At 30.5% G+C, this 22,846-nt stretch overlaps 1 protein-coding gene across 3 annotated transcripts in view; it reads right to left on the bottom strand.

The window, feature by feature from the left end:
- The window catches only part of LOC132753428 (zinc finger MIZ domain-containing protein 1-like), a 250,516-nt gene extending 227,949 nt beyond the window's left edge, over positions 1 to 22,567 (bottom strand). For 2 of the 3 annotated variants that reach the window (XM_060743898.1, XM_060743895.1), the window contains exons 1-3: positions 22,418 to 22,567; positions 8,591 to 8,691; positions 5,591 to 5,688 (exon numbers count right to left, since the gene is read on the bottom strand). The gene's annotated coding sequence lies outside the window, so the exon portion shown is untranslated. The remainder of the gene's footprint in view (positions 1 to 5,590; positions 5,689 to 8,590; positions 8,692 to 22,417) is intronic. The other variant, XM_060743896.1, reaches the window with a different exon arrangement.
- Between the last annotated feature and the right edge of the window lie 279 nt (positions 22,568 to 22,846).

Below are 22,846 nucleotides of genomic sequence, written 5' to 3'. Positions count from 1 at the left end.
TTCAAGTAATTTAAAGTCAGAGAGTCAACCACGGAGTTATTTAATTCCATTGTGAAGAGAGATGTAATTTGATATAAAAACAGAAATCCAAATATTTTACACAGAGCAGGACAAATCAACCTTACATTTATGAATATTTCTTAATTGCAAATTCTGAAAATTGATTCAAAAGAATATCAAAGACTACTATTTGTATTCAAGTTCCAAAAAGCAATTTGAGTCAGCTGTAAGCCAATAATATCATGCGATGGTGTTTTTGTGGCAAAACAAAATAATGCCCAATGTGAACTATTAACACAAAATACAAAGGCATTGACAAAGCTAATGAATAATTCTTTGACTTTTAATATACTTTATAGTTGGAATAAAAAAAAATAGATACAAATATAATGTGAACTAAACAATCATCAAATATATACTTATTATACAGATAAATATATTTGTGAATCAAGCAAATAAAAACATTGTATTTATGAAAACTGTAAATTAATTCCAAAGCCACATTAGTTAGCATTAAGTAGGGCAATGGGTTTATAAAGAAACTGTCTATAAACTATGCAGATATTACTTATTTCTATAATAAAGAAATAATGTAAAATTGATAAATTTAACAACGCAGAGTTATGGACTCAATAATTACACATATATCACTAAACAAGCTGTTGATAATGTTCTTTTTATTCTGACAACAAAATAAATGCTAACAATTCATATATTTACAGTGGTTAAGCTTGTTTTATAAGAAAACATATGTCACAATGCAACATATGTACACCTAATTAATGACAAAATTAAATACCTTAATCCATAAATATAAACTTAATATAGCTGTTGATAGGAAATAACAAGCTGGTTTTTCTTACTTTAAAGCAGCTTGTAACTACAAGATATAAATTGGTGTTTATGAAAACTTAAATACTTATTCTCATCCTGAAATTGGTGCTTACTGAAATTTAAAAACTTCTTGTTCTTATCCTCCAGATATAAGTTGGTGTTTATGAAAACTTATAAACTTGTTCTAATCCTCTTGATATAAGATGGTTTTATGAAAATTTAAAAACATGTTCTAATCCTCCAGATATAAGATGGTGTTTATGAAAACTTAAAAACTTATTTTAATCCTCTTGATGTTATATGATGTAAGATGGTGTTTATGAAAACCTAAAAACTTGTTCTTATCTTCCAGATATAAATTGGTGTTTATGAAAATTTATAAACATGTTCTTATCTTCCATATATAACCATTGGTGTTTATGAAAACTTAAAAACTTATTTTAATCCTCTTGATGTTATATGATGTAAGATGGTGTTTATGAAAACCTAAAAACTTGTTCTTATCTTCCAGATATAAATTGGTGTTTATGAAAATTTATAAACATGTTCTTATCTTCCATATATAACCATTGGTGTTTATGAAAACCTAAAAACTTGTTCTTATCTTCCAGATATAAATTGGTGTTTATGAAAATTTATAAACATGTTCTTATCTTCCATATATAACTATTGGTGTTTATGAAAACCTAAAAACTTGTTCTAATCCTCCAGATACAAGATGGTGTTTATGAAAACTTATAAACATCTTCTTACCTTCCATATATAACCATTGATGTTTATGAAAACTTAAAAACTTGTTCTAATCCTCTTGATATAATAATATGTAAGATGGTGTTTATGAAAACCTAAAAACTTGTTCTTATCCTCCAGATATAAATTGGTGTTTATGAAAACTTATAAACATGTTCTTATCTTCCATATATAACCATTGGTGTTCATGAAAACTTATAAACTTGTTTTAATCCTTTAGATATAAGATGGTGTTTTTGAAAATTTCAAAACATGTTCTAATATCCTTGATATAAGTTGGTGTTTATTAAAACTTAAAAACATGTTCTTATCTTCCATATATAACCATTAGTGTTTATGAAAACTTAAAAACTTGTTTTAATCCTCTTGATATAATATGATGTAAGATGGTGTTTATGAAAATCTAAAAACTTGTTCCTATCTTCCAGATATAAATTGGTGTTTATGAAAACTTATAAACATGTTCTTATCTTCCATATATAACCATTGGTGTTCATGAAAACTTATAAACTTGTTTTAATCCTTTAGATATAAGATGGTGTTTTTGAAAATTTAAAAACATGATCTAATACCCTTGATATAAGTTGGTGTTTATTAAAACTTAAAAACATGTTCTTATCTTCCATATATAACCATTGGTGTTTATGAAAACTTAAAAACTTGTTTTAATCCTCTTGATATAATATGATGTAAGATGGTGTTTATGAAAATCTAAAAACTTGTTCCTATCTTCCAGATATAAATTGGTGTTTATGAAAACTTAAAAACTTGTTCTAATCCTCTTGATATAATATGATATGGTGTTTATGAAAACCTAAAAACTTGTTCTTATCCTCCAGATATAAATTGGTGTTTATGAAAACTTATAAACATGTTCTTATCTTCCATATATAACCATTGGTGTTTATGAAAACTTAAAAACTTGTTCTAATCCTCTTGATATAAAATAAGATGGTGTTTATGAAAACCTTAAAACTTGTTCTTATCCTCCAGATATAAATTGGTGTTTATGAAAACTTATAAACATGTTCTTATCTTCCATATATAACCATTGGTGTTGATGAAAACCTAAAAACTTGTTCTAATCCTCCAGATATAAACTGGTGTTTATGAAAACTTTAAAAATGTTTTCAAGTGTACAAATTGATATAACATAGCTAAAGATACTTACTGTGAACAACAATCACCTTTGTCTTAATATGCAGATATTTCAGTAAAACTCTTTAGTAATAAGTTAGAATTTTGGCGATGAGAATAGTAAATTTTGCCACATTTTACATAACACAATATGTACAATATTACACCTAGATTGTGAATGTACAAACATGCCTTAAATTATTATTATATATTTTTTTCTTTTTTATTTTTTTGACAGATTCAATTCTCATCTGGAGGTGAACACATTTAATGTTATCGTAAATTTCAGTTAATATTGGTGATTTAAACTTAATAAAATGTTTTCAAATGCATGTAATAGGAATACCTTTGTTGTTCTTTGAATAGTTTATTAATTGATTGCATTTTAATTACAATGCATATATATTAAAATGGTAAAAAAACTGTCTAACTCATTTAATACAATAAGTCATATAGTGCAATATCCTATTCTCTATTTCAATCAGATGATTTACTTGTATCAAATGATACAGCTTATCTCTAATTCATAAAAAAAAACATCTTTAAAAAGTGTTTCCTTTATTTCATTTACTAGTTATTCAATTGTCCTAAATGCACTTATACTTACTGTTTATTTCTTTACTGAATGCCCTGTCTTTGAAAGTCACTCTATATTTCAAAGAAACAAAATGGTCCAAAGGGACACAATTTTCAATGTATATTTTATATATTTTCTCTTTTAAATTTCATTAACAATTCAATATAATCTGCGAAAATTTAAAGTTATCTAATATCTAACGCCTAACGTTCAGAGGAATTGTTATAAGAGTACTTCGTTGAGATTTGTGTGAACTGTAAACTCTTTAGCATCAAGTTTCATGTATATTTTAATAAAAGAAAGTAGAACAAAAAAAAGTATCAAAGCTTGTAAGGTATCATCAAACATGTATCAGGTTTTAGCACAAATTCTTGACAATGTATGACAAAGAGATGGAAAAAAAACTTGCTATCTGTTTAATATGTCACATTTCATCAATAAATGCTACTTTCAATTTACTATCAAAATGTGAATGAAACTACTATGTTTTTAAAATCAGTTTTTAGCGTAATGATAGTTACGAGCAAAGGTTGTACCTTTTGCCTGCCATTGATTTTTTATTGGGATACGACCTCAACTTCAAAAAACTTTACTGGATGTCAAGTGGTTGAGGTCTACAGAAGGGGATTAGCTAGTTGTGAAAGAAACATGCAAGTAATTTGTAACTAGACCTATCACTGAAGGTGATTAATACCCCCACCAGCAAACTTTGACTTTTTGAAAAATAAGTAGTCTGAAGAAAAATTTGAACACAAACTATCAACTGTGTACAAAGAAACATTTCAATTAATTGTAATCCCAACTGTAGTCTCCAAATAAGCTTGCTATACACAAAGTTTGATTACAATATCTCATTCCTAACTCTGGTTATTGTCCAGAAACCATTTTTCTATTTTAAGTAACACTGTAATGGTGATCTTGACCCCAAGGGGGCAAAATGCAACACCAACCCAGATCTTCATATAAGCTTCCTATACACCAAGTTTGATTACAATATCTCATTCCTAACTCTAGTTATTGTCCAGAAACCATTTTTCTATTTTTAGTTACAGTGACCTTGACCCCAGGGTTTTTTATTGCAATACCAACCTGGATCTTCATATAAGCTTGCTATACACCATGTTTAATAACAATATCTCATTCCTAACTCTAGTTGTTGTCCAGAAACCATTTTTCTATTTTTAGTAATGGTGACCTTGACCTAGATCCCAGGGGGTCAAAATGCAATACCAACCCAGGTCTTCATATAAGCTTGCTAAACACCAAGTTGGATTACAATATCTTATTCTAACCTTAGTTATTGTCCAGAAACCATTTTTCTATTTAAGTAATGGTGACCTTGACCCCAGGGTGCCCAAATGCAATACCAACCCTGGTCTTTATATAAGCTTGCTATACACCAAGTTTGATAACAATATCTCATTCCTAACTCTAGTTATTATCCAGAAACCATTTTTCTATTTTTAGTAATGGTGACCTTGACCTAGATCCAAGGGGGTCAAAATGCGATACAAACCCAGGTCTTTATATAAGCTTGCTATACTAAAAGTTTGATTACAATATCTTATTCCTAACCTTAGTTATCATCTGGAAACCAAATGCCCAAATGCAATACTAACCCAGGTCTTCATATAAGCTTGCTATACGCCAAGTTTGATAACAATATCTCATTCCTAACTCTAGTTATTGTCTGGAAACCATTTTTCTATTTTTAGTAATGGTGACCTTGACTTTGATCCCAGGGGATCCAAATGAAATACCAACAGGAGTCTCCACATAAGGTTGCTATATACCAAGTTTGATTACAATACCTCATTCCAAACTCTAGTTATCATCTGGAAACCATAATGTTGACTGACCGATGGACTGACAGAATGACAAGCTGACTCCTATATACACACCCTTAACTTCATTTGTGGGGGTATAATGATTTGTTTCATATTAAAGATTCAATCCCTAACATTACTATTTGACAACATTACCCAGTAGATTGATGCAGTGACATTTAACATTATATCGTTTGTCGCATAAGCAGTGGTACGTTGAATGGACCAAGATGTGCAGTGGTTCACTGGCGAGTCATGCACTTTGGGATCAAGTTTTCCCAGGTTTGATTCCTATCAAGGGCACAGCTTCTTTCCAGGAGCCCAAAAAAAATTACAGTACTTTACTTAATGTCAGCAAGGTGTAAATGGGAACATTAGAGTTCATCAAATTCTATGACCCAATAAAATAGGCTGCATTATTATAAGCTATTCACAAGAAGCTAGACTATAAAATGTTTTTACTTACTTATTATCTAAACAAATTAGAGTACAAAACAGGTCTAGCCATTGCACAGCAACTAGCAACAATCCCCTCCATGTTATGTGACAAGCAGATTTTGAATACTGTAAAAAGACAAACAATATTTACGAATACTGTTGCATGAACCCAGTGACAAGTAACTTCGAATATTGGGTTGTGACATGCAGAATTCAAAAATTCAAAAAAACAACTTCTAGCTATGTAAAGTTTATCAGTTAAAATTGTTACATTTTATAATATGTATAATTAATTTATTGATTGATTAATTAATTTCTGAATTTTTTTGCACAAACACTTACCTTATAACCAGTAGTAGTATTTCATGGCTGGTGATCATGGGACATTTGTTTTATGGTAACATTGGGTCACCTCTTATGGCTGCTCCCATTTCTTCCTATGTTCTTTGCTATTTTTTCCTTATTTCTTGCTATATTTGAATAAAAACATATACTATGTTACAGGCAAATATTTGCCAACACTTTTCTATTGTAGCTCTTTTACTTTTCCTGACATTCTTGCAGAAATTTTTCAATGCAGCATTATTTTGATGAAAATATGTGGTAACATTGTGTAACAATTGTGTGGCTACATTAGAAAATATGTTTCTTGGGTTGGCGAATATTTGTCTGGAACATAGTACATGCATGTATATGTTTATTATGAAAATATTTAAAGATACAAGGACAAATTAGCAGATATTCTTTTAAGTAACAGGCTTGGCAATTATCTATGAGTAACTGTTAATGAAAACAAATTTCGCATGATCACCTACCCTGGATACATGAACATCAGAGAAAAAAGGACAAGTCTTTATCAGCAGTTTATTTTACATCTTTTTTTTATTAACAGATCATGTATCTTTGTTTACAAACTATATACCTTAATGAATGAAATGCAAGAATTTTGTGAATGTCGTTAGCTAAATCCCACTTTAAAACTGAATTAAAATATCATTAGCTGTCACGTGATTTATTAAAGAAAAATGATACTTCCCACCATCAAACCATCAAGACATACAATACCAGTAGTTTTTTCTTCAATGAATGACTTTGAAATTATTGATCCGAGTTCATCTTAATTACAGATAATACTTCAATAAAAACAGTTTTCAAATCAATCTTTTCTCTCTGTTAATTAGAAATGGTTTGTGATAGAATTTGTCATCACATCAAATAACTTTAATGGAATCACATTGTGTATGCAGGGAGAAAAAATGCATTTCATACACTTTCAAATATCACTGTCACAGAAATGAATCTGTCAATAGAGCAACAATGTCATGTTTTTGCAACAAACGAGCCTATAACAACATAAAATTTGCACAAGAAAGTTTTTTCTAACATAGTTGCCTCTAAAAGTAAACAAGAGCTGTCTGGAAGACAAGGCTCTCAGTTCTTGACAGTAGGAAAAGGGGCATAACTCTGTAAAAAGGTAATACAGAGTTATGGGACCTGAGTCCAGCATGTAAAATAATCACAGAGAACAAGTGTGAGAAGTTTCTACCCATTCCTTTCTGTAGTTTTGGAGATATCAAATTTAACGTAAAACCAAAGTATGATGGTGATGCAGACGTCAGGGCGAGTTACAATAACTCTCTGTATTCTTTAGTTCAGCTCAAAATGCTCCTTTCTAATAAACAAAGTTAAATATTGAACACTGAAATCCTTAATGCTCCTCAGACTCATCATAGTGAGTATTTTAGAATATAATGTGCTTTGGAGTCTCAGAGCCAAAAGTGAGACAATGTAAGGATCATGTTATCTTTGAGTACTGTAAGCAGTAAATATGTTTAATTAAAACATTATTTTCTGAAACTCAACAGTGAATAAAGCTGGTAGCTTATCCAAATCACTCTTGAGAACTAGCCAGTCATTTGTGTCATAAGAATGGCTCAAACCCATTATGGTTGAAGATGCTTGTCCTATTAAAATGATTTAAAGGTTAAGTGCAAGTATTTACATAGAAAAAGAACAATCATTGCCTTAGAAGAGCATAGCACTGTATAAAAGACTTACATTTAAATTCAAAAGGGCTTAATTTTAAATAACAAAGCAATAAGCAAAGAAATGCAAGGCATGAATTGTTTGGCAATGAGTTGATTTTTACTACTTAATGGCTGGTCTACAGGTCTAAAATAAAGAACAAGTAAAAGTATAAATCAATTAAGAAAAAGTTATAACTAAAATCGGTTAGAATGGGCATGGCAGAAAATATTGGTAATTTAAACTCTAAACTCTCTTAAAATAGAGAGAGATAAAGAATTCCTAAAGAAAATGCAAAATGACAAAATTGAAAAGTTGATTGAGCCTGTTCATGAACTGTAATGGTAAGTGCAAGTTACCGCTCGTGCCCCCTAGCACCCGCTTAATTAAGCAGTATTCAACATTTAACATGAAATAGAGCTCATGTTGACAATGAAATGCTCTTTCTACTAGTATAAATATAGCCAATGAATAGTTATCTGATCAAAGTAGATCAAACTTAACTGCTGACTGATATTTTGCCATTTAAGTACAATAACTTTATTCCATTACAATATTCAACTGACAGCTTAAAGTTCTAGGTACTGGCAAATCCATCAGCAAATTCTGCCTGTCCTAGTTTGTACATTCTTCACACCTTAGCCCATTATATTAAGTACCAGTAATTTAAATAAAGTATAAAATCAAAGAGTATATACACTTATATTGGGATAACTTTTTCTTTTTTAGATAAAGTAATATAAAATCAACATTGTGACAACTAGTTCTTTCTTAGATAAGCAACTTATTAAAATTAAAGTATTACTTTGAACTTTCAAAAAAAGTATATAGCAAGTGCGTATGACACAGCATCCATAGCAGCATAAATAGAACTCATAAATATCTATGCTATCAGATAATCATTACATAATAAATATATAATCAACTGAAATTGAAAACACCTAAAATTATATTATCAATAATACAGACATGCATTCTTAGAAATGTTATGAATGTTTTATACCTTAATGAGTCCATCAGGAGGACTGGGTTGCTTCTCCGTAGATCCATATCAGTTTAAAACATTCCTTTTGCATTATCTCTGTATTTCCAATATTTTGATTCCTGTAATAAATAATTCTCATGACACTAACTGAAACAATTCTGGGAACCTTCAAAAGTAATTTTGAAAATAAAAATAACATGTATTTGGAGAAAAAAATATATATATTAGAAAATTCAAAGACTACTCTACGTAATTAGAAACAAAAACAACAAAAAACAAATCCAGTACTTCACTCTGGCTATCAGGTACTTTGTACAATATCTTTATTTAAATAATTATGCTTCATAATTTGATAACACATTAACTTTTAATGAAATTACAGTTACAAAAGAAAAATAAGTGTCAAGTGCCCAAGCATTGGCTTAGTGCCCATAAGGTGATAATGGGTGGCACAAACCTTGCAATAAAAATAGGACAATTTCTCATGGCAAAGACAGTGGGGATTATCAGGGTGTAAACTAAGGTACATTAAGTGAAACATTTTTATCATTATGAAAGTGTTGAAATGTGCAAATATTCTCATTACAACAAACAGAAAGAAGATCAACATGTTAAAACAAATCATTCAACGTTTTGATCATGTTTTTCTGGGTTGTATTTGCACAAATAATACCAGCAAACTTATAGAATAACACTGTCGCTTTATTCAAACAAGTAATTCTCAAGGTTTGAAATGTAATTGTGGCTCTCAGACTGGAGCTTTTCTCTTATTATTTTGCATTTATTGAAATTTATGATTTTAAGAAATCTTTCTGACTAAATGACAATAGTCAACCCTGAAAACATTAAATATCTTAAATGGACATGTAAGTCTTTCAATCTAGGTAAAACCATTCATTATTTTTAGGGAAAACTTCTAAATCAAAGAACTGACTGATTCGCAAACAGTAAAGACCCTGATTAGATGGAACAGAGGTGTACACTGATCTTGGTCTGCACTGATCACAATGGTATATTCAATTGTCGACAGTATGCTAAAGTTTTAAAAATGCTGCAACAGTATGAAAACAAAATTATTTCACAACTTAATCAAACCAAAGAATATTCTATATAAAAAATTTAGCACTTTAATTACTACAGATGCAAAGAATATCTATTTATAGCCGAAACATAACTTTTAATGAACAACTTATAAAAAGTTCAATACGTTCATTTATTTATCAGGAAAGCTATTATCTTTTCAAACAATCCTTGATAAAACAACAAAGTAAAAAGAGTTAAGCAGACAGGCGAACAATTACGTCAAAGAATGCCTTTATGCATTATTATGATATCAATTATGCCAGGATGCCTACTTCTTGTATCAACAAAATACCTGGCGAGAGGCAAGTAAAAAAAAAATCGGAGGAGCGTTAGCTTTGTTTTTCCTCCAAACCAGTTCAATTAATGTATTAACAAGTGTTTGTTGGAAGCTAGATTTACCTGTCTAATATTATTTCTATTGATGTAAACACATCTCCAGGAAATTCCTCTGTGAAATATTAGGCAGTTCAGGGGGGGATATAGGCGAAATAGACAGTTCCGAATTGACTTGGAAACATTTCAGAAAAAACATTGTCTTCTAATAATCCAGGTGTGTATTCAGTAAATACCTGTATCAACATCATAGATAGAAATCTATATAACTGAGAGAGAGATGCAAAAGAAAAACAATTTATTGCTCGTAAGACAAACAGCAAGGCTCTTTATACAGGCAATATTGGACAAAGGGAGTTAAATCTGAGATACTGTTGATAAAGGGAGTGAACTCACGCATAACCAGACAGACTTCTCACGTCAATCATCTGGTTGTTACACTTATGATATAATCTAACACATTACCATATATCTTAAAGTGTTGAATAGATTTGCTGATTTATTATGTTGTGTAACTGTATTAAACCACTTTTCTCGAATAATGTTTTTTATGAGTGACTTACATTTACCTAGCTGAACAAACTGCAAAATATGTACAATGTATTACTTAATGACAGAGCAATTTTTACATAAAAATTTTGATGAAATGATTTTTTATTTTCGCAAATAAGTTTATTGTCAAGTATTAATTTCATCAGTTCATCACAATACAGAAACACATGTATACATGTAACTTCAGAACAAGTTTACTGTAATGACAATGGCTCTCCTCAAGCAGTTGCAACTTCACCACCATGTTTCCTTCTGTCCAGTGTGTCATTTCTGCTTATTTTGCAACAATCTTCCTCATCATTGATAACCAGACAAATATTTGAAGATTCTATGCCAAGTATTAGCCTGTTCTCCACAAACAGCTGTCAACTTCTCCTCAGATTCAATATGTTTTAAATCTGCATCACTTTTCCCAAGCAACTTAGGCTATTCAATCTGTCAAGACTCTCACTGAAAGTTTGTGATAACATGCAAATTTGCTTAGACCACGGCTACTCAGCAAGGTTGGTCAGCACTTAGGTGTATCCTGATTAGACTCAATACTCCTGATTGCTTATATTTAACAGTCACTCTAACACATTAAAAGTAAGGTATGTCAACTGCAAATATTTAGTAGGTGAGAACTTAAGCTATTTATTAATGCATATGAAATTATGATTTGTTTATTAGATTTTCTGGTTTTTATGCTGATTAAATCACATGTTTTGGTTAGGTCTTGGTGGTTAATCCACTTAACTGGCTTTCCAGGATAACTAACCAGTAACTATCAATTTCTTCCAAAGTCACCATCCACTTGTCCCATATGATTTCTGAATCATTGGTTGGAGACTTATGACATTAAGACTAAATGTCTGTGATCAATTGTCACGGAGAAATTACACCTTGCCAAAGGATTGAACCAGTGACCCCTGGATCAGTAATCAAATGTTCTCCCATTTAAGCTAAGCTGGCAGACCTGCATGAATTTGAAGTAAAGGCCAGCTTCCTTCACTTTAATATTAGTATTCATGGTTACGACCCTGGTATAGCTCAAAACCTGATGTCCTTGATTTAGGTGGTATAACCCTTACACTTTTACAAGCTTAAATCTTATTGCAACAGCAGAAGCTCAGTCACATTTATTGTGATACTCGTGACTTCCAATGTGTAACAGAAAACCAAACTGTAATCTTTAATTCTTGAAAACCGAGAATAATTGACAGAGAAATCTTGTTCTGTTAATATAAAATATCAGTCAATTAACAAATCAATAAGAGAATGTTAAATCATAACATCAAATTGATTTAGTAGTTCAATCATCATTATTAATTGAAAGATTGATCTGTAGTATTAATTCAGGCATTGAAAATTCAAAGTTGTAAATAATTAAAATAATTCAATCATCAACTGTTACGAAAACTGTTTTACACTTTTTGCTAATTAAATCTTGTAATGATAATCAAATTGCATCTCCTTAAAATTCATCATTAGAGAAAATATTTTAAAGGTGGCTTGACGTTAAAAGCATGTTTTGAACCTATGAACATAAGATTTCTTGGTTGATCTAGTATATGCTTCAAGTAACATGATCTATTTTTAGATAAGGATGATAGAAAAGGGAGGTAATGTTGGGTATAGTTATGGCACTTGTGCTTAGCAATTATTCTCTTTGATAATTTTTCTAAATGCTAAATTAAAATTGAATGTCCTTTTTCTAAACAGAAATGATTGAACAACATATATATATATATAAGCATGGTAAATTATCAAATAATAACAGAAAAGGGCAATAACTCTGCAAAAACAAAATCAAAGATTCGCTGATAAAATGTAAATGCCCATTTGATTGTTATTCTTTCAAACAAATAGTCATTATTGCAACACTGTCTAAACTTGTGTTTTACAACATTAAAGCTTGACCACATTACAAAGAGTCCCTAAGGAAGCAATTTCTTGGCATTGACCGGAAAACAGACAAAAAAAAAAAGCAGAAGAGACTGTTAGTTACCTTCTTGTACTAGAATCATCTCTAACACATTACATTAACTAAAGGTTAATAACTTCAACAATGAACTGCTTTTGTAGCAAAAAATATCAAAAAGATCATAAAATATTTCATTTTTTGTCATATCATTAAACATAGCATATTTCCCCTTTAAAAATTATTTTCAAGCCAGATTTCAAACCAGTAATTTTCCCCCATGAGTGACAGGTACAGGCTGTCTGTTAACCTGTAATTGTCACATTTATAATATAAACGTGATTACCTTTAAACATGCATTTCAAGTATTTCAATAAGATATGTTAAGATACGCCAATTTCATGTGTTTATCAAACCGTCATGTAAAACATTCAAGCTATTGGTATTCAATTATAATGACAGTTAAGAAGGCAAAATACCTTATCAAATATCATGTACAGGTGATTGTGTTTAGGAAGAAATACTTTGTCTTTACAATGAATACAATACATTTAACGAATATGAACCAGGTATAAAGATTATTACATTGCGTAACAATACTGACCTCTTAACAAAGTTTGACAAATGTGAACCCAGCCGTTGAAAAACAATAACTTATATAATATTTTGGCATGTGTTCATTTGTTATATTAACTAATATTATGTCAGTCAAATCTTTAGGTTTCCAGTCTTCTATTATAGTTATTTTTTTATTCTTTGGTAAAAAAAAAAACTTTTAAAAATTGCTGCCATTTTGATAAACGAATTCATTTCTTTATTTAGCTTAATGTCACATGGTTTAGTTCATAGGTTGACCTCCAAGTTTTGCTAGTGGAGGTAGACCTCCCACATGCTTCTCAAAACATTATTCCAGACACAAGAAGCTAGACTATCTGACCCTACTTATAAATAAAGGAGCTGGCTGAATGTAAGCTTTAATAATAAGACCATCTTAATCTATCTATACATCAGCTAGTTTGCTTCAATATAAGACCATCTGGCTCTGCTTATATGTCAGCTGGCTAGCAAGATGTAAACTTTAATATAAGACATCTGATCTAGTTTACATATAACCTAGATGGCTGGATGTACATTTCATTATAAGACCATCCAACCATGCTTACATATAAACTAGCCAGCTGGAAAAAAAGGTTCAATATAAGACCATCTGACTCTGCTTATATGTCAACTAGCCAGCTAGATGTAAATTTTAATATAAAACATCTGACCCAGCTTAATTACATATAAACTAGATGTACACTTCATTATAAGACCCTCTGACCATGCTTACATATAACCTAGCAAGCTGGATGTAAGGTTCAATGTATAAGACCATATGATCCTCATTATATAAAGGGTAGCATGCTAGATGTAAGCCCCAATAAAAAATATTTTGACCCTACTTATAAATAAGCTAGATGACTGGATGTAAACTTCAATGTAAGACCATCTGACACTGCTTATATATAAGCTTGCCAGCTGAATGTAAACTCCAATATAAGATCAGTAACTGACCCTTTTATATATAAGATAGCCAGCTGGATGTAAAGTTCAATAAAAGACCATCTGACCTTATTTGTATGTAAGCTAGATGGCTTGATGTAAACATCAATATAAGACAATCTGACACTGCTTTTATATAAGCTAGCAAGCTAGATGTAAGCTTCAATATAAGACCATTTGAACCTGCTTATATATAAGCATATAAGATAGCAAGCTATATGTAAGCTGCAATGTAAGACCATCTGAGGATGCTTATATGTAAGTAATATAAGCTAGCATGCTAGATGTAAGCTTCAATGTAAGACCATCTGAGGCAGCTTATATATAAGCATATAAGCAGATGTAGATGTAAGTTTCAATAAAAGATAATCTAACAATACTTTTATACAAGATAGATGGCTGGATGAAAACTTTAATGTACAGTAAGCAGAGCTGCATTACTGGTACTGGTACTGGTACTGCAGTACGTACTGCAGCGATTTTGCAAGTACTGGTACTGATACTGAATTACTCTTACAAAATTTTGCTACTACTGGTACTGGTACTGCATTACTGTCTTAAAAAGTGGTACTGCTACTGCATTACCCAGTACTTTTATTTTTGATAAAAATTAAAAATAACATCAATTTTTGTCATAAAATAAAGCTGTAAATTACATTAACTATATTTTATTTTTGTGAAAAGGTAAGTTATCAAATCTAAAGATAATTTGCTGCAATATTCCTTCAAATGTTAACCAAGAATTCGTCATAAAAGGCACCAAAGACTTTAAGTAAAAAATTAAATTAAGATAAACAGACTCAGTAACTCTTTACCCTAAAATATCCTTATTTAAATCTTTTATTACTTTGTATTTACTAGTAAAAGAGCAAAATAAACACTAATTAATTTCTTCTATTCTAAAAAATCCCATTTCAAGTGAAAAAAGTGATATTGTTAGCACCATAAAAAGTTGTTATTTACTTTGATTTAAATTGAACAGAGGTTTGAAGGTGTGAAAGGCAACAAAAGACTGTTGTGTTTTAAATAAAGATGTTTGCATTGTATTTATACAGTTGACTGGTTACTAAACAATTAGATATGACATTAATTAATATGTTGTAAATATTGTTTATAAAAAGTATGTTAAAACTATATAGTTGTAAATATGTTATGTTAACTTTAAAGCAGCACGCCTCCAGATTCATACTAATTTTCATGAAAATTTTGAAAACGTATTTAAAGGTAAAATATTGTTAAACGAACAAAGATAGTACTTGACACATTACAATCAGCACTTAAAATCCAACGTTAATTACCAAAAAGAGGTCAAAACATGTATAAATAGCCCCTACTGCGTTAGTAACGCAGTAGAAATATGGTGATAAATACTACAAAATACAGTCATTAATTGCACATTAGAAATAAATTATCACTTAAATCTTTAATTTGTTTACTTTTCTCAAAGTTTTAGTAATTTTTTTCCAAGTTTAATTTTCTTGAAATATTTTGGGTCATCTGGAGGCATGCAGCTTTAAAGTAAATTATGATTTATTTCTTTGCTGAATAATATTTGTAATTATTTGTTTGACAATGTATTTATTCAAACTTTGATGAATATATAAAAATAATGGTACTGATACTTAATTTCTTCACCAAAAAAAGTACTGGTACTGCAGTACCGAGCTAAAATCTAGTACTGGTACTGGTAATGGTACTGCATAATTTGCCAAGTACTGGTACTGGTACTTAAGTACTACACCCTTAGTACTGATGCAGCTCTGACAGTAAGACCATCTGACCCTGGTTATATGTAAGGCTTTAAAGTTAATCTTCTTCTACAACAAAATCAGGTTTTAAATAAAACATGATAAAACATTTAAATTTGAAATATAAAGCATTGTTTTAAAGTGATTAAATCAGCTGATTAAATGGTGGAATTAAACATCTCAAAAGACTTCAATTTTGCACACATTTCTATGAAGAAAGCAAAACCAGGAGCTAAAGAATTTCTATATGATTTTCTTACCATTCCTCATAGAAGATAAAATGTCTACCTCATAAAACATAAAGAGGTTTTTTATGTGGATCAAACAAATCCCTTTTCAGCAATCATGTTATAAGGATGAACTTTTCAGCTACTGTGAAAATATGTATTTCTAATTTGACAGATAGCTGATTACAGCCAGCCAAGATCCTTGTGAATTTTTATTCAAGAGTAAACGCCTGGAAAGATTAATTCTGGCTCGTCTTATCTGAGAAGTTCTATTTTTGTTGACGTTTTCAGTGAATTTTACAAGATATTTATCGGTGAGTGGAAAATTAGACAGGTAGATGTTACTCATACAGAAAATTACCCATGATACAGTTTATTTGATAAAATTACACACAATTCTAACAGAAATTACCTCATAAAAAATGTAAATATTTCAATAGAGGCAGATTCTAACAGGAGATGTTTGTATGCTGTTAAAGTTGGCACACCATTTAATCAAGATAAATAAGAAATTCTGTCATTAGCGCATGCAGTTTATTAATTATGTTGCAAATTATGCAGAATATTAAATTTCTATTTCAATTACAAATCAAAGACATTTTTCAAATGATCCATATATGACATGAATGCACATTTTAATTTATTTCAATTAATTTTGCTTTAAAAAAATAGTTTATAAAATTTACCATAATTTTTATGCATGTACCTTTGAAATTAAATATTTAATAATTTTCTCTAACAAAAGAAAATTACCTATATAACTTAAGCTGACTTGCTTGAACACCATTTTTGTCATGGAAACATGTCTGAAAGTAATTGATTGATAAAATACAAGGAAATATTCTTCTCCCTTCCTTAATTGCTCTTTTATTCTCAACTCTCCACAGAATCTATGAGGTATCTTTTTAAATTCCAGCTCATAAATTAAAGCAGAATAATGAATGTTGGGTGAAAATTATTTCTTTTCTTTATTTTTTTTCAAGTCATAGCCTTAATAGTGCTATGGTAAAAGCTCTGTGGGCATTTCATTATATACTTAACTTTTTTGGTTATAGTTTGGAGTGCATGGCAGATTTCCAGTGTCAATGGTGGAGACTTACTTTTGCAATTAATTAAGAAAATATTGATGCATTTACCTCTCCTCAGGTACTTTATAATCATGCTCCTATAAACCTTTACCAGTCAAACCAATAGAGGTCCAGTGTAAATTTGTTAACTCTTTATGTGCAGTAACTAAAAGACATAAGCCTTTGACACATGTGCAGTCTAGCCTTGCTCTATAGTGCTGAGGTTTTAAGGCGCTCCACTGAGTCTGAAGTAAAAAGCCTAAAAACATGAATGTTTTAAATTCTTTCATTGATCAAGTGATGCTCTAAAATGGAAAAATCTGCAAAGCATTAAAAAGATATTTACTCAGAATTATATTGAATATCAATTTTTTTGCATGTGCGATTCTTAGCCCAATTTGTGAGTTCTAGAAATACATTGCAACACTTTTCATTATGGGGTCATTTTGTCCATAAAAATGAATATTCTAAGAAAAAAAACAAACTAGAATTGTGTCCATAGGACACGGGTGCCCCCACATGCCACAATTCTGTCAATCTTATGACTCTAGGTCAAATATTTTTTGGACTACATGTGCTACAAGTTGAAAACTAAAAATCTTTTACTTAGTAAAGGGCAAGAACTTTACAAATACTGAATAAATCCACAAGGAAACCCCAAGGTGCATAAGTACACATGCTGACCAACATTCTTGTAAACTTTCAGGCCTACAAGTCAAATACTTTATGAGCTATGCATGAACAAGTTGAAAATTGCAAATTTATACTACTGTAAGTCAAGGGCAATAACTCTAACAAAACTGAAAAAAAAATCACATGCAAAGTCCCAGGTGCATAGCTTCACAGTGATGTTGATCATTATTCCTGTAATTTAGTGATGTTGATCATTATTCCTGTAAACTTGGTTGATTCTAACTCAAGCACTCAATGAACAAATAACACAATATAATGAAACAGTTTTTACTAAGTCAAGGGCAATAACTCTACAAATACTGGATAAATCCACAAGCGAAACCCAAGGTGCACAACTATATATGCTGAGCAACATTCCCGTTAGGTTTCATGACTTTATGTCAAATCCATTTTGAGTTACATGGGACACAAGTTGAAAATTGCAAAAATTTTCTAAGTCAAGGGCAATAACTCTAAAAATACTAAATAAATCTACACAAAAATACCCAGGTGCACAACTACACATGCTGATCAACATTCCTGTAAAGTTTCATGACTCTATGTCAAATCCTTTTTGAGTTACATGCGACACAAGTTGAAAATTGCAAAATATTACTAAGTCAAGGGCAATTTCTCTAAGAAATTTAAATATATCCACACAAAAATACCCAGGCGCACAACTTCACATGCTAATCAACATTCCTGTAAAGTTTCATGACTCTAGGTCAAATCCTTTTTGAGTTACATGCAACACAAGTTGAAAATTGCAAATTTTTACTAAGTCAAGGGCAATAACTCTAAAAATACTGAATAAATCCTCATGAAAATACACAGGTGCACAACTGCACATGCTGATCTACATTCCTTATAAGTTTCATGACTCTAGGTCAAATACTTTTTGAGTTATGTGCAACACAAAAGAGAACGGATGGACGGACAAAGGTCAATCTAAATGGGGGGAGGAATTTATTTCTAGTACTGTCATGTCAAAAAACCTCAGTGGAGTCCCTTTAATATTAAAATCCCCTAAATTTAGGACAGATTATTTAAACTTGAAAGCTTCCATTATACAAAGTCAGCAGGTTGAGTGTTAAACAGTTAAACGAAAAAAAAGTTTTGAGATGACACTGCTGCTTTAAAATATAATGTAGTGAACAAATCAAAGAAAGATTTATCAATAATACTTAAATTCTGAACTTAATTTCTAAACATTATTATGTGTCAAATGCCCATACCAAGCACTTAAAATGATTCTCAAGTGAACACTGCATATTTTGTTTGTTTGTACAAAGAAAGTGTTTAATAATAAAATGTTGAAATAATTTTCAGTAATTTAAATCTCACAATTTTTATTGTCATTAAAACTTGTCATTTCTTTTGAAATGAAATGCAATTTTTTTGCCAAGAACAGGCAGATTTTAAAAATCACTTCATTGTTAAAGAATGCATTATATCTATATAGAAAAATACTAAATAAGTTTAGAAATTAATGCCAGAATCCTTGCCATCTGTACAAGTAAGTTGTAAGCACTATTTTCAATTTGCTGGATTATTAAATATTGTATCAACACAATCTATGAAAAGAGCAATAGGCAGTAAAACCACATCATCATCACAAATATTGACACATTGAGAGTTGTTTTCTATCATCATGTATCTAATTTTTCTCAGTGGCGGTAAACTTTACAAATTGTTGTATTTATATCTGCACGAACAATATTGACAGAGAACGTTTCAAACGTCTCAAATTTGCAGTTAAAACCCTACAGATGTAATTGCCGAACAAGAGCCGTGTTTTATTTCACGCGAGTATCGAGATCAGCCACCTTTCGTGATTCAGCAGGATCGTTATAGCTTCAGTTTCTTTGTTTGCTCAGGTAGCAAGTCGAAAATGGCCGGGTGGCATATTTTCTTTGTGTTTGATTCACCCAATATTCAATTTACACAAAAAATATCATCGTCAATTACAATGGAAAAACCTGTAAACAGATTTAAAGTCAATGTTCTTTTCCCCACCTGTGTGAGAGAGACCGAGTCCGATAAATCAATCTGTAGTTGTTGTTCATGGTAAGCGGCACAATTTACTAATGCGATATAATTTGAGTTAAAATGAGTTAACTGTCAACTGTGAATGTTCACTATAATGTTTAATAAGGCATCGATATTAAAGTGTTATACTTAACATCTTTGCATAAAAAAGTACAAAAGCTATGTAAATGATCGTCAAATTACGCGAAAGAAAATCAGCCAGCCGATGAAAATTGGTATTTTAAGTTACAGTTATTTCATCTCGTACTTATCAAATAGATAATTTCATGATCCAGGTAGATTTCTTGAATATGGGTAAGTGTAATTCGTACGCGAGGTATTTGAAATCTATTAAAATATAGGTTATAATTTGCAACGCATTAGAACGGTTTGCAATTCAAAATAAGCAATGTACAATGGTTATCAATTTCAGTTCATTTGCATTTGTATAGACTGTTAAGATTTTATCTGTATCTCCACAGTATTATAGATTTACTACTTTTACTTTAAATGACAAGATAATTGCAGTTTTAAATCTTGTTGAAATTTATTATTTATCTGTTTATCAAAAAGAAAAAAAGTGTCCCTGTCAAAAAAAAACAACAACAACAAAAGGCTGTTTCAATAAAAACTGTTTTACTAAATAGTACCTGAAAGAGCATTCTCTCAGAAAACTACCAGTAATTCTATACTGAAAATATAGTTCAGCTGTCAATCATTCTGTTTTTGATGTTTACAGTACAAGGGAAGCAACTCAAATTTACTATAACGATGACTGGTCAAAGGGAGATAATTCAATTTTTGACAAATTTGCTGTGGTATTATCCACGTTTCAGTGAAGTTCATACATGTGACATCCCGGCGGGATTTAAAAAAATCCCGATATTTCAACACTGATCCCGATTCCCGATATTACAGCTTGAATTCCCGATATTTAAAAAAAAAATCAACATAAAAAAATCAAACACAGCACCTGTATCTAAAATGTAAACCGTGCCTCCGGGCATTGATTGTTATCTGTCCATATCCTAAATTATAGCGGATTAAATGTTGAGTCGCTAATTGACAGCAAGGTGACGTAATAAACAGTTCCAATACCCAAAGTTATTCTCACATGTTTAACTTATCACGTGTTGTGTGTCAATCAATTGACCTCTTTTGTAATTTGGCAGTAGGTATTACACGCTACGTCATCAAAACTACCCTGTAAATTTACATGTATGAATTCGGCTGAACCTTTGATTTTCTTTGATAAGTGCCGCACTGAAGGGGAGCAGAATCATTTAAAGTGGATCATTCAAAACCTGTTTGAGATGTCTAATTAACCTATTTTTAGTGAGTGGGTAATTTTTTGTTTTGTTTAGAAATTACGCAATCATCGAGGCAAAAATGTGGATTTAATAACAGAACGATTCTTGCATTTATTTTGAGTCGTTTACTTAATGTTACGTTATTTAACTGTCATAGTCTTATGTTTATGAATAGTTGTTGCACGTTTTCAAATAGCTTGTGTTTAATTATTGAATGACTGAAAAGACATTATAATTCTTCAAACTGAAAATAATGAAATGTGAAAGTGTGACTACATGTTTTAGAAATAGCCAGTATGACTACACTTATTTATTTATCTATTTATTTATTTTTTTGGTGAAATAAATTAATATTGATCAACAAAAAAAAATCATAAAAAGTATAATCATTTAATGATTTTGAGGGTAATATAGATTCTTTGAACCAAATGTGCCAAACACGCACTGAAATTCGAGTCGATAAAAAAATCCAGTTTTGAGCCTCAAAATCCAGCTGAAAATCCAGATTTGGCCCATTTCATTTGTCACATGTATGGAAGTTAATACCCTTTGATTAATATATATTTGGTAGACATAACTGAAAACTGTCATTTATATCTTATATCATCTCCCAAATATTCAGTTTCAAATATAAAAACAAAATTACAAGCTTCATTTATCAAAGACTGAAAGTTAATAATGAAAACCACAGGAATGACTTTGTGTTTAATATTCAAGTAAAGAAACTTACTTTTTGATCAATACAAAAGTGTCAGAGATAAGGTATGTGTATAAATGATACATACATTGAATTGTCCTTTTATGGGAGTAAATAGATAAAATAGCACAGACGTAATTTTAATAATCTTTTGTAACAGAAGAGACACTTTTGAATCAGATTAAAGCTAAAATTAAAAATCTAGAGTCATTAATTATAAAAATCGAAAGATAATTACTTTTTGGTATGTTATATGGTTAGGAAATATCCAACAATATTTTGCTATTGTGTTTTATGAAAAATCTGTTGCCTTTAGAACTTGATAATATAGTTAAACCTGTTTGACACAACCATTTTTTTGATCATGGCCTTAAGACACACTTACATGATAATGGTATAATATCAACTTAATTATTAGTTAATACTGTTCATAATTTAAGTCATAATAGACCAAACCAGGTAACAACATACTTTATATACAAGTAGTCAAATAATTTAGGTTTGAGAAACAGTAAGTACGCTGGAGGGACGTTAGGATGAATCGGGACATTAGAATGGAGGGAGTTCAGTAAGGGAACCAGCATCAATTCTACGTAACAAAACAAACTTACAAACTCCAGTAATTTTAATTGGCAACAAAAATAACAAAATTTTTTTTTTTCCGACAATAATGAAAGGTAGATAACCTGTTTTCTTTTTAAATGTAGGTAATCTGTATTTTGTACCAATCAGTCATCAACGCCAAGGAGAGGACTTTCCAGGTATGACTGTTTACATGTATGTCTTGTCTTGAACACACCACTTCCTCCCATCAGCCCATTCTCCATGCAGACATCCTACTTAAATAAAGAGTACATATTGTTGCAGAATGTAAAAAATGTAGTCTTAGCAATTGAAAGGTCACAAGTTGAAGACCCTGCTGATGTCATAATTTCAACTCAACATCAGACACAAATTCACCTAGAATAGAAACTGAAAAGTGATTAGATCCAACAAAATCAAGTTAAAACAAAATTAGTTCAACACTAGAAATGAAGACATAGAAATAAACAATGAAATAGCAAAACTTGCTGCAACTAGAGAACTGTCTAGACAAAGAACTAGAAAAAAAATAT

This window comes from Ruditapes philippinarum, unplaced genomic scaffold (assembly GCF_026571515.1).
Source record: "Ruditapes philippinarum isolate M1 unplaced genomic scaffold, ASM2657151v2 ctg3_1_1_1_1, whole genome shotgun sequence".
Classification (NCBI taxonomy): domain Eukaryota; kingdom Metazoa; phylum Mollusca; class Bivalvia; order Venerida; family Veneridae; genus Ruditapes; species Ruditapes philippinarum.
The sequence above is the reverse complement of the archived record's forward strand: the minus strand, read 5'-3'. Positions and strand labels throughout refer to the sequence as shown.